Source organism: Artemia sp. Qi Xiang Cuo, chromosome 15, assembly GCF_049724085.1.
Source record: "Artemia sp. Qi Xiang Cuo chromosome 15, ASM4972408v1, whole genome shotgun sequence".
Taxonomy (NCBI): domain Eukaryota; kingdom Metazoa; phylum Arthropoda; class Branchiopoda; order Anostraca; family Artemiidae; genus Artemia; species Artemia sp. Qi Xiang Cuo.
In genome coordinates, this window is record NC_142808.1 from 14,612,876 (window position 1) to 14,628,541 (window position 15,666).

The 15,666-nt window shown below is 34.8% G+C and overlaps 1 protein-coding gene across 2 annotated transcripts in view; it reads left to right on the plus strand.

Moving 5' to 3' along the window:
- Positions 1 to 15,666, plus strand: part of LOC148943363 (rab GTPase-activating protein 1-like) — a 263,084-nt gene that overhangs the window by 165,215 nt on the left and 82,203 nt on the right. Inside the window, exon 14 of one of the 2 annotated variants that reach the window (XR_016143011.1) lies at positions 6,304 to 6,446. The exons of the other annotated variant lie outside the window; for it this stretch is intronic. The gene's annotated coding sequence lies outside the window, so the exon portion shown is untranslated. The remainder of the gene's footprint in view (positions 1 to 6,303; positions 6,447 to 15,666) is intronic. 2 annotated transcript variants of the gene reach the window in all.

Below are 15,666 nucleotides of genomic sequence, written 5' to 3' on the forward strand. Positions count from 1 at the left end.
GAGAGATGAGAGGAGGATGGAGGTGGAAATTGTTTGATAATCCTCAGGCATTTCTAGTCTTTTTTTATAAGCCGAAAGTGATTGGAGACTAACCAACCGCAAGAGGTATTTTCTCGGAGGGGGGGGGGAGGAGATTGTCCACGGGTAAGTGTTTTCTAGGGGGGGGGTATTTTCCCTGAGGTGTTATTTTCCATCGGGTATTTTCCCTGAGGTGTTATTTTCCATCGGGTATTTTCCTCAAGGGATGTTTTTCGTGGGGGGGGGGGAAGGGGTAAACCGCGGCTCTCACCGTCTACATACTGTAATCATTTTTTACCACTTTGCTTATTTTGTTTTTTTCATTTTGTGGTATTTTCTACGCTCGTAGCTGGTTATCGCTTGGTTTGGAAAAGGTTAATTACCTGCTTTGGTGGGACGACACAAAAAGCTACTTTCTCTTTGTGTTTGGAAACATTTGGTTTGATTTTTTTTTTTTTTCTTAGATGAATCAGGCCTTTCCTGAACGTTGAGTAATAAAAATCTTAACTGAAAATATCGGAACTTTGAGAATTTAGATAATAAAAAAGTCGTTTTTGGTTGCGCTTTCTTTAAATTAATTAAAAAGATTCTTTCGAGAAACAGTTTTTCAAAGAAAAGTAAAGAGCCATATTAAACCAAAGACTAGCATAAATAAATTCCTATAATAATTCAAACCCAAAAAAATCATAAATTACTACAAAAAAAGGAACCCAAAACGAATAGAAGTTAAAACAAACAATCATAGAAAATATGGAGGTTATGGGGAAAAAAGAGCCTATAGAGTTACATGCTAAACCCCCGTTCTAAAAAAACCCCATTTAACTCAAGCCTCCTTTAACCCAACCCTCATTTAAATCAAATCCTGAAACTAAGTCGAGGCCTAAAAATGAGTTTGAACTAAGGCTGATTAAAAGCTCAAAATCTATTTCTCGCTTCATTTGCGCTTTCTAACTTTTACTACTCATCAGTGTAGCCCCTAAACCCTCTAAATTGAATGAAACTTTCAGGATTGGGCCTATCGCCATGAGCATGGCCCGATAAAGTGTTTATTTTGTTTTTATTGCAAACTATGAACTTTTCATTAGTTCGAAGTCCCCTACCCACAGTTTCTCCTGAAAGGTGTAACTTATTAATGGGAGCCGTTCTTGAGATATGGCTGTGTAACCCTTTTGAGAATATGCATAATCGTAGTCAATTTGAATCAGTTCAATATCCGCCGAAATATTCCTTGACACCTTCACCTTAATACCCTTAGCTTGCGTAGTAGCAGTAGTAGAATTAGTAGCAGTATGCACATAGACCTTTTATTTTCTTCAACATTTTTTTCAACACACCAAACTGTCCTTAGGAAATTTCTGATGTGCCCTTTTGACAATCTGTATACAGATGGCGTGATGTGATTCAGTTCACCTTCCACCCTCAATATTCCCTGAAAATTCCACCTACATACCGTTCATTACCGTTAGGTACATCTGTAAATGTAGTCGCAGTAATAGTATTAGTAGTAGTATTAATAGTCATAGGACTAGTGCTAGTAGCAGCAGTAGTATTAACATATTGCCTATTGGTCAGCTGAAGATTCCTCTCATCAAATTCTAGAAGCTTCAACTTAATACAATTAGCTGTTGCTATCCCATTGCCGATATATCATTTTGATAACCTATATTTTCATGTAGTTCCTCAGTTTTCATCTTAATACTTTTAGCTTAAATGTGGTTGCAATAGAAGTAGCAGTCGAACTACTAGTAGTAGTAGTTGCTGTAGTAGCAATAGTAGTAAATGTAATTAAAATAGTAATAGTATTAGCAGTATCGTGCACAGGGCCGGATTTAAACCTTTGACGCTAAGAACCAAGCGTTTTTGCAGCTCCGTTTTTGAAAGATTTTCGGGGTTATTCCCAAAAATTCGGGGCTAATGGAAGCAATTAACAGAACACAATTGATGAGCGAAAAGTGATGAAAGAGAGGGGTAATACCGAACTCTCAGCTACCATTCTTGGGAGACATCTGACCAGTTTATAAGTGGACATGGAATTCCTATGTTGTTTTAAAGTCACTTTTCTGTGAATTCACTTTTCTGTGGGTCTAGGGACCTAGTGATAAATTCAGCCTGAGCGTGCACATATTTCCTTTTGGTGAATTGACTTTCCCTTTAGGCACTCTCTGAAAGTTCCTACTTAATGCACAAATCCCTTTTTGAGATATGCCATTTTGAAAATCTGCATGCACATGGTGTCTTTTGATTTAGTTCAAGTTCCCCCTCAAATACCCCATTCTGTCAAATGTTCAACTTGATAAACATAGCCTTAATAGTGCGAGCTTAATAGTAGTAGAGGTCGATAATTTCTTAAACCACATTGGCCTGACATCACATAAAGAAAGAAAAACGAGCAAAATTGGGGTTTTTATAGGCCAAATGAAGATACTGAAAAAACAAAGCGAATATTTCGAGAGGACAAACGCCTCTCTTCTTCAGCGCGAAACGAAACGATGTATCAATAAAAGCCAAAAATGAAAAGAATTAAAACCAACTACCGAACAACCATAAAAGCGAGTTATTCGCCAATATCCGCGATTTGCACAAAATCCAAAAAAACATGAACTGCCATCGACGGATACTAGCGATGGTTGCTCGCTAGTATCCGTCGATGGCAGTTCATGTTTTTTTGGATTTTGTGCAAATCGCGGATATTGGCGAATAACTCGCTTTTATGGTTGTTAGGTAGTTGGTTTTAATTCTTTTCATTTTTGGCTTTTATTGATACATCGTTTCGTTTCGCGCTGAAGAAGAGAGGCGTTTGTCCTCTCGAAATATTCGCTTTGTTTTTTCAGTATCGTCATTTGGCCTATAAAAACCCCATTTTTGCTCGTTTTTCTTTCTTTAAGTAGAGGTCTTAGTAGGAGCAGTAGTAGTAATAATAGTGTTGAATTAGTAGTAGTAGCAACAGAAGTAGCAGCAGTATTAATAGCATTAGTAGCAGGTAGATGCCCCAGAAGTTTCATCTTGATACGCTATGCCGTTCCCAAAAAAAATGTTGATACACCTATATCAGCAATCTGTATGTTATTGCAAGTTACCAATTGTTAAAATTTTGAAAGTTCAAGTTCAATTTTGAAGAATCAAAGGTAATTAGAGGACAATCAGCCTTTTCCTCTAAACCGACATTTGCCCCCCAAATACATTCGATCAAAATAAAAATAAATATTTTGTTCAAAATAGTCTTAAGGTCAAATAACCGTGCCTTTGGGGTTAACAACCCCACCAGCAGCATCTGGTGCAAGAGCTGTAAGTTTAGCTAGTTGCTCATTGCTAGCACATAAGGTTTTTGTAGAAAAAAATGTTGTTTGAACTTGGGGGGGGGGGGGGCTCATTCGATTGGAAATAAAAAATTCCAGTGCATTTTTCAGAGTTAAAGTGATTGAAGGGCTTCCACCCCACCCTATTTTTTCCCCAAATACATCCGATCTAAATTTTGAGACGGCCATTTTATTTAAAACAGTTTAAAAGTTAAAAAACTATTCCATAGTTAAATAACTATGCTTCACAACCATCAGCCTCTGGTGCAAGGGCTGTAAGTTATACAAATTGCCTATTGTTAACATATACGTTTATTATTTTATCAAGAAAGGATGACATGTTTGATCCTATAAATAAAAAAAACATGCAGCATTAAGGTCAAACCTTAGAGAAATTTCAAGAAGAATGCCGAACACAATCAAAAAACATTTATTCCTTTATTGGATGTGAAAAGGAAATACGAGGAACATTTACAATGGCCGATGGTATCAGCCGTCACATTGTTTGGAAAATATCTAGGAGCATCTTCAACTATATCAAGAGGTACTATGTGCATCCAGTTTTAAAAGACGTTGTATCTGCAATGTGTCGAGAACGACTAAGGGTATAAACTTGAGGGTATGAAGTTAGAACTTTCAGGGCAAGTTGAAGTAATGTTGAAAAAAAGGTTGGAGTGCAACCCCTCCCATGTCCTTTTTAGGTGCAATCTCCTCAAAGATATCTGATCAAAATTCGTTATCTAGATTCACAAAGGTCAAATATTTTAAACATATATGTTTATTATTAACGTCCAGAAAGGTCTGATTCATATGAAAAAAAGAGAGTAATAAATCAACTTTAATGGTTTGTGACATCGGATCTTCTTTTTCTTTTCCAAAAATAAAACAAAGCTTTTTCATGAATATTTTTGACATGTGTTTATATTATGAATTTAAGAAACAAACAATTTTAACAAGGTTGAACATGTAAAAATTCTAACTTGTGTTTTACCCAATGATATTGCCTAATATTTTTAGAGAACTGAAAATCTGAGTTCAGTGGTTCTGTTGTACGGTGGTTCAGTTACACGAGTGTTCAGTTGCACGGTGGTTCAGTTGCACGATGATTCAGTTACACGCTGGTTCAGTTGCACGGTGGTTCAATTGCACAGTGGTTCAGTTGCACGGTGGTTCAGTTGCAAGGTGGTTCAGTTGCACGATGTTTCAGTTGTACGGGGGTTCAGTTGCACGGGGATTAAGTTATACGGGGTTTAGTTACATGGGGGTTCAGTTAAATGGGGTTGAGTTTCACGGGGGTTTAATTACACGGGTTTAGTTAAATGGGGTCTAGTTGCCCGGTGGTTCAGTTATACGAGGGGTCAGTTGCACGGGGGTTCAGTTGCACGGTGGTGCAGTTGCACGGTGGTTCAGTTACACGCACACCATTGATACCCTCTGCAAGGTCTGATAATAATTGAAGCGGTAACTAACCCCTCCTTTTGCCCTTTTATGGAGCCGGGTACCTATTTAGGTCTCAGATCAAGAAGTTGTAATTATGCACTGAGATTCCTCCTATGAAAGAAACAATAGTAAGAATAGTACTGTTACATTCCCTGTTTAACACTCTTTACAAATATAATTATTGCTACAATAAATCTACTCGGCTCCCATTGAAAACCCTCAAGGGAAATTATGGGTCTTGATTCGGCACGGCACGGCCAATCAAGACCACAAATTATTCCTCAAGGGAATAAAACCCTCAAGGGAAGAGCTTAAATTATGCGAATTGCCCACTGTTCAAAAAAAAAAAAAAAAAAAAAACACGTTTGGTTTTGGCTGTCCGACCTGAATAAAAAGCCAAAAGGACCCAACATTGTTTGTAGTAGGGGCGTGGTTATTAAGGACGAAAATTAACCCGAAATTTTTTTTTCTCATAGCATTGAAACATAATTGCGCAACTCCCTGTGCTAAATAATGGACAATAATGTTCAAAATTTATTTTAGGTTGGGCCACGGATCCTCTGATAATGAAACCAAAGAATTTTTTTCAATGGTTTTAAAATTCGCATCATCGGGCGCGAGGTACCCAGATGCGTAAACAATTGGAAAAAAAAATTATTCACAGAAATTGGGGCTTCAAAAAGGGCCAAAAACTTTTATTTCTGAACGGCTTAGGTAAGCTGTAATTTCTTTGTTATACATTGTAAAGTACAATACTGTTTCTGTGTTTTAAAAGATAGAAGATATCGTTCTATATTCTTTCATTTCTCAGTCACAATATATTCCATCTTGGGAACATGCCGACTTGTAAAAATATTTCTCTGTTAGGTTTTTATAACCACAAAATGATACAGGAGGCCGAAGGAACTTTAAAGAATATATGGCCTTTTTTTGATAATTCGAAACGGTCCCTGCAAAAAAGGTACTACTACTACTAACAACTCCGGATTTATTCTTAGGGCTTAATTGCATTATCACTTGGATTTCTGAGTTGCTAGAATCAGCTTTGAGTGCTTTAGAACTTCTTCAAGAAGTTTCAGTCAGCAATTTAATAACTTGCATTGAATTACTTACACTGATTGAAATCTATTGAAACTGATTGATTGACCTTAGTCGATTGTTCTGGAAAAGTACTTGTAGTTGCAGTATTGCCTTGGACTTATATGTCAAGAGTCCTCTTATTTGATATGAGGTCTATTTCTCATCAATCTTCGACTGTAAACAACAGTGAGTGGTTTAGAAAGTGGACTCAATGAGTAGGGTGAAATATCTTAGTACTACAGAGATTAATGCAGCACTTGTTTCCTTGCGTCGTTGGTTCTTGAAGTTGAGGTTTACAATAGCTAAACCTTACTTATTTTTTTTTTTTTTTTTTTTTGATTTCTCGGTATATGTGTCTTATCCTGGGGTAGGTATGTTTCCTGGGGTAGGTAGGTATCTTATCCTGGGGTAGTCTAATCCTACCTTTTTATATTCGTGAATAAAATGTCACATTTTTTCTGTTTTTCAGCTCTTTCCGAGGATCCTTTGACAAAGTTATAAAAAGAAAAAGCGAAACTGCAAAAATCAGTTCTGCGGCTGGAACATGAAAATGACAGTCTCGCACATGAACTAATCAATGTCAAATTAAAACTCAGAGCTGAACTGGATGAGGTACGTTTTTCTGTTCCCAGCATTCACTTAGGATGTTTTTGATTCATTCGATTACCGTACACAATAAAATATCTTTGAGGAAGCAAAATTTTAGTGAAGCCGTTATCTATATTTGAACCTAAAATTTTATATTACGGTCTGGGGTTATAAAGAAAAGGTTGAGATGGCTAGGGCACGTCCTGAAGATGAAGGATGATAGATTGCCGAAGATTTTTCTTTTCGGCCAACCATTTAGGGCTAAATGGAAAGCAGGTTGTCTGAAGTTGGGTAGGGAGGAAGTCACAAAGAAAAATTTCTAGGAATTGGGAGCTTACTGGGAGGGTGTAAAGAGGGAGGCTTTGAATAGGTTAAGAGGGAGGAGGAGCGTTGGTAGCTGTATTGGCCTCAGGTGGCTGGGTGCTTTGGTGAGTTGTAAATAGTAAGTAGTAGTGTATCCCTATATATATATATATATATATATATATATATATATATATATATATATATATATATATATATATATATATATATATATATATATATCTATACAAGGCATGTTTTTTAAGTAAGAACCGTTTTTGGAATTAAAAAAAGACAGGCGAAGATATCGCAACAATTTTATTTTTAAATGAAAGCTTGTATCTTAATCTACTTTTTTACATAATTTCCGTGAATTTAGAGGCACTTGTCATAATGTGGCACTGGTTTTTTAATATCCTTCTCATAAAATTCTGCTGCCTGACTTGTTAATCACTGTATCGCAACTGTTTTGACTTCTTTATTGTCTTGAAGACGCTGACCACCCAGGTGTTTCTTCAAGTGCAAGAACACATGGTAGTCGCTGGGCGCCAGATCAGGGCTGTATGGAGGATGATCTAGTTTTCCATTTAAAAGATTTGATGAGATTTTTGGTCCGATTAGCCACATGTGGACGGGCATTGTCATGGAGCAAAACGATACTCTTACTCAACTTGCCAAGTCTTTTATTCTGGATTGCACGATGCAGATTGTTCAATGTCTCATAATAAGACGCTGCATTGATTGTCTCATTACGAGGCAGAAACTACACTAGCAATACTCCTTTTTTGTCCCAAAAAACTGTGCACATGATTTTCCAGGCAGAAAATGTTTGCTTAAACTTCACTTTTTTGGGACGTCCACTCCGTTCTTGATCATGCACATTTGTGCGGCAATCCTTAAATACTCTCCCCCATTTCCTTACCATTCCATAACTCATAATGTTTTGTCCTTAAACTTGACAGATCTCATGACGAATATAGGTTAGTTTTACGTCTTTAGCACTAAGAAATCAAATAACAGCCCGTACTTTAGATTCGGTGGGACTCACGATTGTTGGAGGCATCTTAAACACTCATTAAACAACGTATACAATGAAGAATCAGACTGTAATGGCGTCAGTGCGTAGACAAGAGATGTAGATAACCAGCGCGCATGCACAGAACGCCAACCGTAGCGCTGCGGCGGCGGAATCGCAAAACGTTACTTACTTAAAAAACATGCCTCGTATATATATATATATATATATATATATATATATATATATATATATATATATATATATACTATCTTTATAAGTGAGCAATAATTGTGTATTTATGTATGTACGTATGTATATATTTATTTTTTCGGGAAAATTTGTATCGTTAGATATTCTGGCCTAAAAAATGATCTAGATAGGTCAGAAGTTTGAAAAGAATTCGTCAAGTCTTAATTTTGAAAAAAAAAATTATGTGAGTGACGTCATTTTTATATACATGAGTATTGCAATGACGTTGTCATAGTTGACACACTTATGTGGAAAAAATTATGATTTTCATGCATGGAAAAGTTGCATTAAATTGCTTAATGAGCAAAAAACTGGTAATTGCAAAAATATTTGTAGATATTTGACAAAGGATTACAACAATTCAACAACCTTAAAAAAGAAAACCAAAAGTTGGAAGCTTAGTAGAAATCGTTGTTAGAACTCGGACTTAATTCCATATTGTCTTTTTAGGACATGAAAAAAAGTTGAAAAAATTTTTAAGCTCAGTTCAGAATCGCTAAAGTTATTAGATAAAATCAACTCGCTAATTGGAACACAACAGTAGGATGTCAGTAGGAAGGCCCAATAAGTGAAAATTTGAAATTGTTATAAATTATGATTATTTGGAACTACCTGAACTATTAAACGCAATATGACCAAGAGAACGACCTGAACAAATAAAATTTACGTTGGGTGAAAATCCACAACCTGGACCATCAAATGAGACATGACCAATACAGGCAGTTAAAGCAGAGTTCATTGCTAAATAGTCTGAAGTAGTCAAAATCCAAAATAAAGAAGAAAGACAAATGCGGTTAAACGATATGCAACAGCGAGCATTATCAAAATCCGACAATGTATCAAAAATGAAAATGAAGAGAAAAAACACGTGCAGTTAGAAGATGCTTAAAAGATATGCGAAAATGAGAATTAGAGCGTGCCAAAAATGACAATATATATATATATATATATATATATATATATATATATATATATATATATATATATATATATATATATATATATATATATATATATATATATACTGTAATATAATGATAAACATGTAAGGGCTTATCCAGAAGTTTGGTCGGGGGAGGGGCTAGGGGCTAAAGTGCAATAAAAATTCTAAGGTTCAAATATAGATAAGATTATGTTGATCGTTTCATCGCCATGAATATTCAACTTACCGATTATGGAGAACTGAGCCTGATTTGCAGTCTCTGCCTTTGATCTACTAAACAGCCCAAGATGTTTCTTTACTTGATTAAATAAAAAAAACAAGTATTTTTAACTGAAAGTAAGGAGTGACAGTAAAACTTATCACGAACAGACATTAGTGCGTATATGAAAGGGGCTCTCCCCTCCTCAACGCCTTGCCCTTTACGCTAAGGTTTTTTATTGTTTTAACAATTAAAGTTTTGAGAAAGAGTCAAACTTTAGCGTAAAGAGCGAGGCGTTGAGGAGGGGAGAGCCCCTTTCATATACGGAATAATTTCTGTTCGTTTTAAGTTTTAATGTCGCTCCTTACTTTCAGTTTAAAAAACTTGATTTTTTATTTAATGTTTGAACGTTTTCGAATTAATGCAGGTTTTGATTTTGGCTCACCGTACATGAATAATTAAAACAAAATTTGCATATTATATTTGGTTAAATGGCTTTCTCGAAACTTGTTTAATTTTATTTACGAACGTTTTTATTAGTAATAAATATACGTAACTTAGAATTAACTTACGTAACGAACTTCTATATTCATAAATTTTTAACACGTATATTAGGGGGTTCGCCCCCTAGTCAATACCCTGCTCTTTAAACTATAGTTCGAATTTTTTTTCCAGTTCTTTAAAAATGACCTCTTAATCACAATCAGTTGATCAGTTGAAAAACTTGTTTTTTTATTTAATTCCTGATCTTTCTCTTTAATAATGCTGGGAAATCCGGCGCCCCCTTCATAGCAATGTCCCTTCCCCCCTGAAAACGTCCTTCATGGAAAGATCCTTCCATATAGCCCCCCACCCTCTCCTTCCCCCACCTACCAGAAAAAATCTCCTCTGAAAAAGTCTGTATACTTCCCAATAACCAATACTATATGTTAACATTGAGTAAAGTTCAAAACTTTCAGCCCTCCCCCTGGGGACTTTGGGGGATCAAGTCATCCTAAAAGACATTTTTATCATATTTTCGACCATGCTGAACAAAATGGCTATCTCAAAAGTTTGATCGGGTGACTTTGGGAAAAAAATGAGCGTGGGAGGGGGCCTAGTTGCCCTCCATTTTTTTTGGTCACTTAAAAAGGGCACTAGAACTTTTAATTCCCGTTCCAATGAGCCCTCCCACGCTATTCTAGGACCACTGGGTCAATACGATCACCCCTGGTTAAAAAAAAAAACCAAACAAACAAACAAAAAAACAAGCATCCGTGATCTTTCTTCTGGCAAAAAATAGAAAATTCCACCTTTTTGTAGATAGGAGCTTGAAACCTCTACAGTAGGGTTCTCTGATACGCTGAATATGATGGTGTGATTTTCATTAAGGTTCTATAACTGTTAGGGGTCTTTCCCCCTTTTTTCGAAAATCAGCCAAATTTTCTCAGGCACGTAACTTTTGATGGGTAAGATTAAACTTAATGAAACTTATATATTTGAAATCAGAATTAAAATCTGATTCTTTTGATGTATCTATTGGTATCAAAATCCCGTTTTTTAGAGTTTCGGTTACCATTGAGCCGGGTCGCTCCTTACTTACAGTTCGTTACCACGAACTGTTTGATCCAAAACAGAAATGAACCAAATCTGCAAATTTCTATCTTGTGACAAAATTAGTCTAAATTTAAAAGGAAGGATGTAATTTAATCCTAGCCAGATAGGCTTTTAGGGGGGAGACAGAGAGGGTACTTGCGTCGGGCGCAGAAATTGTAGGGGCAAAAAATTTAAAATAAATAATCTAACAGTTAAAATTATTTTGTAATTTTTGAAATTGTATTTTTATTAAAATAAAGTTGAGAGTGAAGTTAATAAATGAAAATAATTAATAAATCATTAATTAATGGATAAAATAAAAACAAAAAAAAAAATAATTAAACACTAATTAAAACACTTTTTTTGAGTGAATGAATTGTTTCCTTTTCTTTGTCAGTTGTTCGCTAGTATCCGTCGATGGCAGTTCATATTGTTTTGGATTGTGTGCAAATCGCGGATATTGGCGAATAACTCGCTTTTATGGTTGTTAGGTATTTGGTTTTAATTCTTTTATTTTTTGGCTTTTATCGAATTTTATTCATCTTTTAATTTTTTTTTTGGTTCTTTTCACATTGACTTTCCGCGTTTGTTTTTTGTTGTTTTTTTCTTCGATACTTTCCTTGGTTACATTATTTCGTTTCGCGCTGAAGAAGAGGCGTTTGTACTCTCGAAATATTCGCTTTGTTTTTTCAGTATTTTCATTTGGCCTATAAAAACCCCAGTTTTGCTCGTTTTTCTTTCTTTATGTGATGTCAGGCCAATGTGGTTTAAGAAATTATCTTTGCAAAATCTTGATTAGAGCCCCCCCCTGACTCCTAAAAAAATTATCAGGCCAGATTTTAACAAAATTTCCATTTGTAAGCGAAATTATTTTCAATTTATTAATTAATAAATAATTCATAGTTGTTTTTTTTAATTTGTTATTTAAATTATTTAATCATTCTTAGTTATTTGGATTTAATCATCTTAATTATTAGTGTTTAATAAATTTTTCCCCTCGGCAATACCTCGCTCTTTACGCTAAAGGATTTTCAGTACTTTCAAAAGAGCCTTTCATTCTAATTATACGGCCTTTGTCATTCAGGGGTCATTCTTAAAGGATTGGAACAAAAGTCGAACTTTAGCGTAAAGAGTGAGTTCTTTAGGGGGGGGGGGTGAACCTCTCATATAGATAATAATATCTGTTCGTTTTAAGTTTTAATGTTGCTCCTTACTTTCAGGATGAAAAACTTATATTGTTATTTAATCAAATAAAGGAACTAGTCTTTACACTATCACACTGGGGAATTCCACTCTATTCTAGCCTAAAAAAGACGTCAATATATACAGAAATTCTACGTTCTCTTTTATCATTTAGCGACCTTTTGACACTGTATATGACACTGTATTCCCCTTGCCTCCCTAATTAAATTCTTATCTGCATTCCCATTTGTTGCTCTCCATTGTATGAATTTTTCCGTAAATAGAGTTCTTTAATTCTTCAAGTCACGAATGCTGCTAAGAAATAAAATTGTTTGTTGATATCAGGTAAGATAGATAGAGAGATATTTATTTCGAGAAATTACTATCACAAGCCCTGAAGGGCCGAATTCGAATTTCGAAGTCCATAAAAAAACAAACAAACAAGAAAATCATAACAAAAGCACAACAACTAAAATATTGGCAATCAATGCAAAAAAATTAAAATGAATAAATAAATAAATATAGGAATGCTATATGATTCCTTTGTCACTTATATTAAAAACTGCAAAATGGCAACTAGTTAAAAAGATAAAAACTGATAAAACTGAAAAAATAAATAAAATACACATTAAAAAATGTTTAAAAACAACATAAAAAGGGAATAAATACTGATAAAACTGAAAAAATAAATAATATACACATTAAAAAATTTTTAAAAACAAAATAGAAAGGGAATAAAAACTGATAAAACTGAAAAAACATAAAATACACATTAAAAAATGTTTAAAAACAACATAAAAAGGGAATAGGGGAAATAAAGAGTAAAAAGAAAAACGAGCTGTTTCTTTTGTCGTGTAAGAGATAAGATAAAATGTATGCACAAATTAACAACTATTTATTATATCAGTAAAAAAGGGGATAAAAGATTTCTTATACCACAAGGTAGTACAAAGAATGGGAGATTAGGTGGGGATAGGCTGGGACACAGTTCGTGGAGGACGATTTCTATCAGGTACATTGTATTCAGGGAAAAGGTTCAGAGTACGGGGGTTCAAAAGTGCCAACTTACCAAAACGGAGGCATAAATTATCTCTTCGTCTCTCGAGGGTCTCTAGTTTTGAAATATTTAACAAATGCAAATATGGTATCTTGCTCTCTTTAAAAATAATTCTTAGAGCTCTCTTTTGGACATTTTCAATTTTTTGTGTTGCTTCATTTTGAGTGGCAAGTGTGCAACATAGGGCGAATGTACTTTAATTTGGGATACATCAAAAAAATTCATGCGTGCATTAAATGTGACTGCGTGCCCCAAAATTTCTTTAAAAGTTTAAGGAGGGAAAGCGAGGAGTTTGCTTGTCTTAGAAAATTACTTATAGGGGAGTCCCATTTCAAATTGGAAGAAATTGTAACACCAAGGAGGTTAAGAGGTGTGACAGAGGTTTCAGGAGGAATAGGAGAAAGAAAAAGGGGAGGGGATTTAAGGAAACTTACTGAGACTATTGCGGAACTAGAAGGGTTAACTGTCATGTCAAGGGAAGAGGCCTCACAGGACAAGCATACTCTAATATGGGACGCACAAAAGAAATGTATACTTGATTGTAACACCAAGGAGTTTAAGAGATGTGACAGAGGTTTCAGGAGGAATAGGAGAAAGAAAAAGGGGAGGGGATTTAAGGAAACTTGCTGAGACTATTGCGGATTTAGAAGGATATAGGTCCTATATCGTCCAGATATAGGACGATTTATGGGGCTTTGGGCACGAAGATCCTCAGGAGAGCCTTTTGGAATACCCTCCCAAGGAAAATTTTTTGATTTTTAATACGTATTCTATCAGATAACCCTCTCCCTTCCTTTATCATCCTCTCAGGAAAAATGTATGTATGTATATGGGGAGATGTGACCAATCAATTATATAACTGGTAATTCAGAAACGCTTCTTTTGCAAGAAGATGAAGAAGATTTTGCCACCTTCATTAGATATTCAAATTACATTTAGGTAATATTAAAGGAGAAATGTACAAATCAAGACTTTGAATGAACCCAGTTATTGAACTCTCCCAGATAAATCTACTGAATGAACTGGAATTAATTTTTGGGTAAATATTTTCTAAATCATATTATTGACTTACGAATAAAGTGAATATACCACTCGATGCCTTTTTTATGTGCTCTTTCCAAATGTAATAATCATTTTTGTCAGAAATAAATTTTACCCCCATCCCTATATACTGATTCAGGTCTTACAGTTGTCCCTTAGGGAGGTAGGAGTAAGGCTTAAACTTATCTCTTATTTGTATAAGAAATGAACTTTGCCACAACCCCCTATAGTACCAAAATAAGATTAAAATTTGTATCTTTATCGGTGGGGGTCAAATTCATTCACAATGAAAATTATTGTTGTGTTTGGAAAGAGCATAAAAAAAGGCATCGAGTGGAATATTCACTTTATTCGTAAGTCAATAATATGATTTGGTAAATATTTACCAATTTTTGTTCTGAATCAAGATGCTAGTTTTAATTTTAATGCTTTAGTGTTTCTGCTGTTGACGATCGCTTTATCTGTGGTCCAAATTTCCAGACTTTTTTACCCCTTTTTTACTGTCTAAAAAATGGACTTATCCCCATTTGAACGTTTATTTGTTCCTATTTACGCTTAATGTATACAAGGGATCATTTTGGGGTGAACTAAAATTATGTGTATTTTCGTATTGATTCGGAAAAAATATCTTTTATGTTTTTGTGTTGCAAGTTTGTCGGTCTCCATTTTCTTCTTTACTGTAAAAGGATACAAAACAACTTAAAAAAGTTTCCTATAAGAGTTACAAAAAAGCTACTAAAATTTCTAGTTAATTAATTGGATACTTGGAACGTGGTTAGATACACAAAAAAGGGAACAATGATTATATAGTTAAAAAGATCAGATAAGCTTTTCGGGGGGGGGGGGCTCCGATGGTTAGGTAGTGGTGCATTTTTAGTTCAAAAATTCAGAATTTTGATCGGTTTAAGCTTAATTTCTGTAAATTTTTAAAGTGCAGGGACTTTATGCATTTCGTAGAAATATTATCTCTACTCCCCCGGTAACTGGGTATAAATAAACATACCCAGTCACTGGGTATGAATGAACAAACAAAGCGAAATAATAATGAATTATTACTTCTTTGTTATCCACAAATGAGATATATCGAAAACTAAAGGGATTATTCTGACCTTGTTTCTCAGTTTACGCATATCTCCTTCCCACTTGAAAAAACGATTTTGTAGACACTTAACTGGGAAAATAGCCCTGGAGGGATGTTATGATTAGTTGTTCGGGAAGGGACCAAATTCCCTCTAGGCACTTGAGGGATTTGGATAGAAATAAAGACAGTAGGCTTAAGCTACCCCCTCAACTAGGCTCCCTAGGAAAATGTGTTTTGTAAGCTAGACGTCATAAAGATCACGTGGATACGTGATCATATTTTTTACTGGCTAAAATATTTATCTTTGCATCACCATTTGTTTGTTGAATACTAAGTAGATGGTGTACTATAATAGATTGTCATCTCATTGGAGTAACTTAAGTCTGGAATTTACTAAGTTGTTATTCTTTATGAAATAAAATTAAATTGATATTGACTTCCCTAGACCAAACTGGTAAAACTTTTTTAATTAACAATTTTTCTTTTCTTATTTGCACCCACGTTCTTAATTCTTTGAGATCTTGCTGTTTATATTAGTTGTAACGCTCTAGCGAAAGAGCAACTTTTGGAGGAGAATCATTCGATTGGAATTTGAA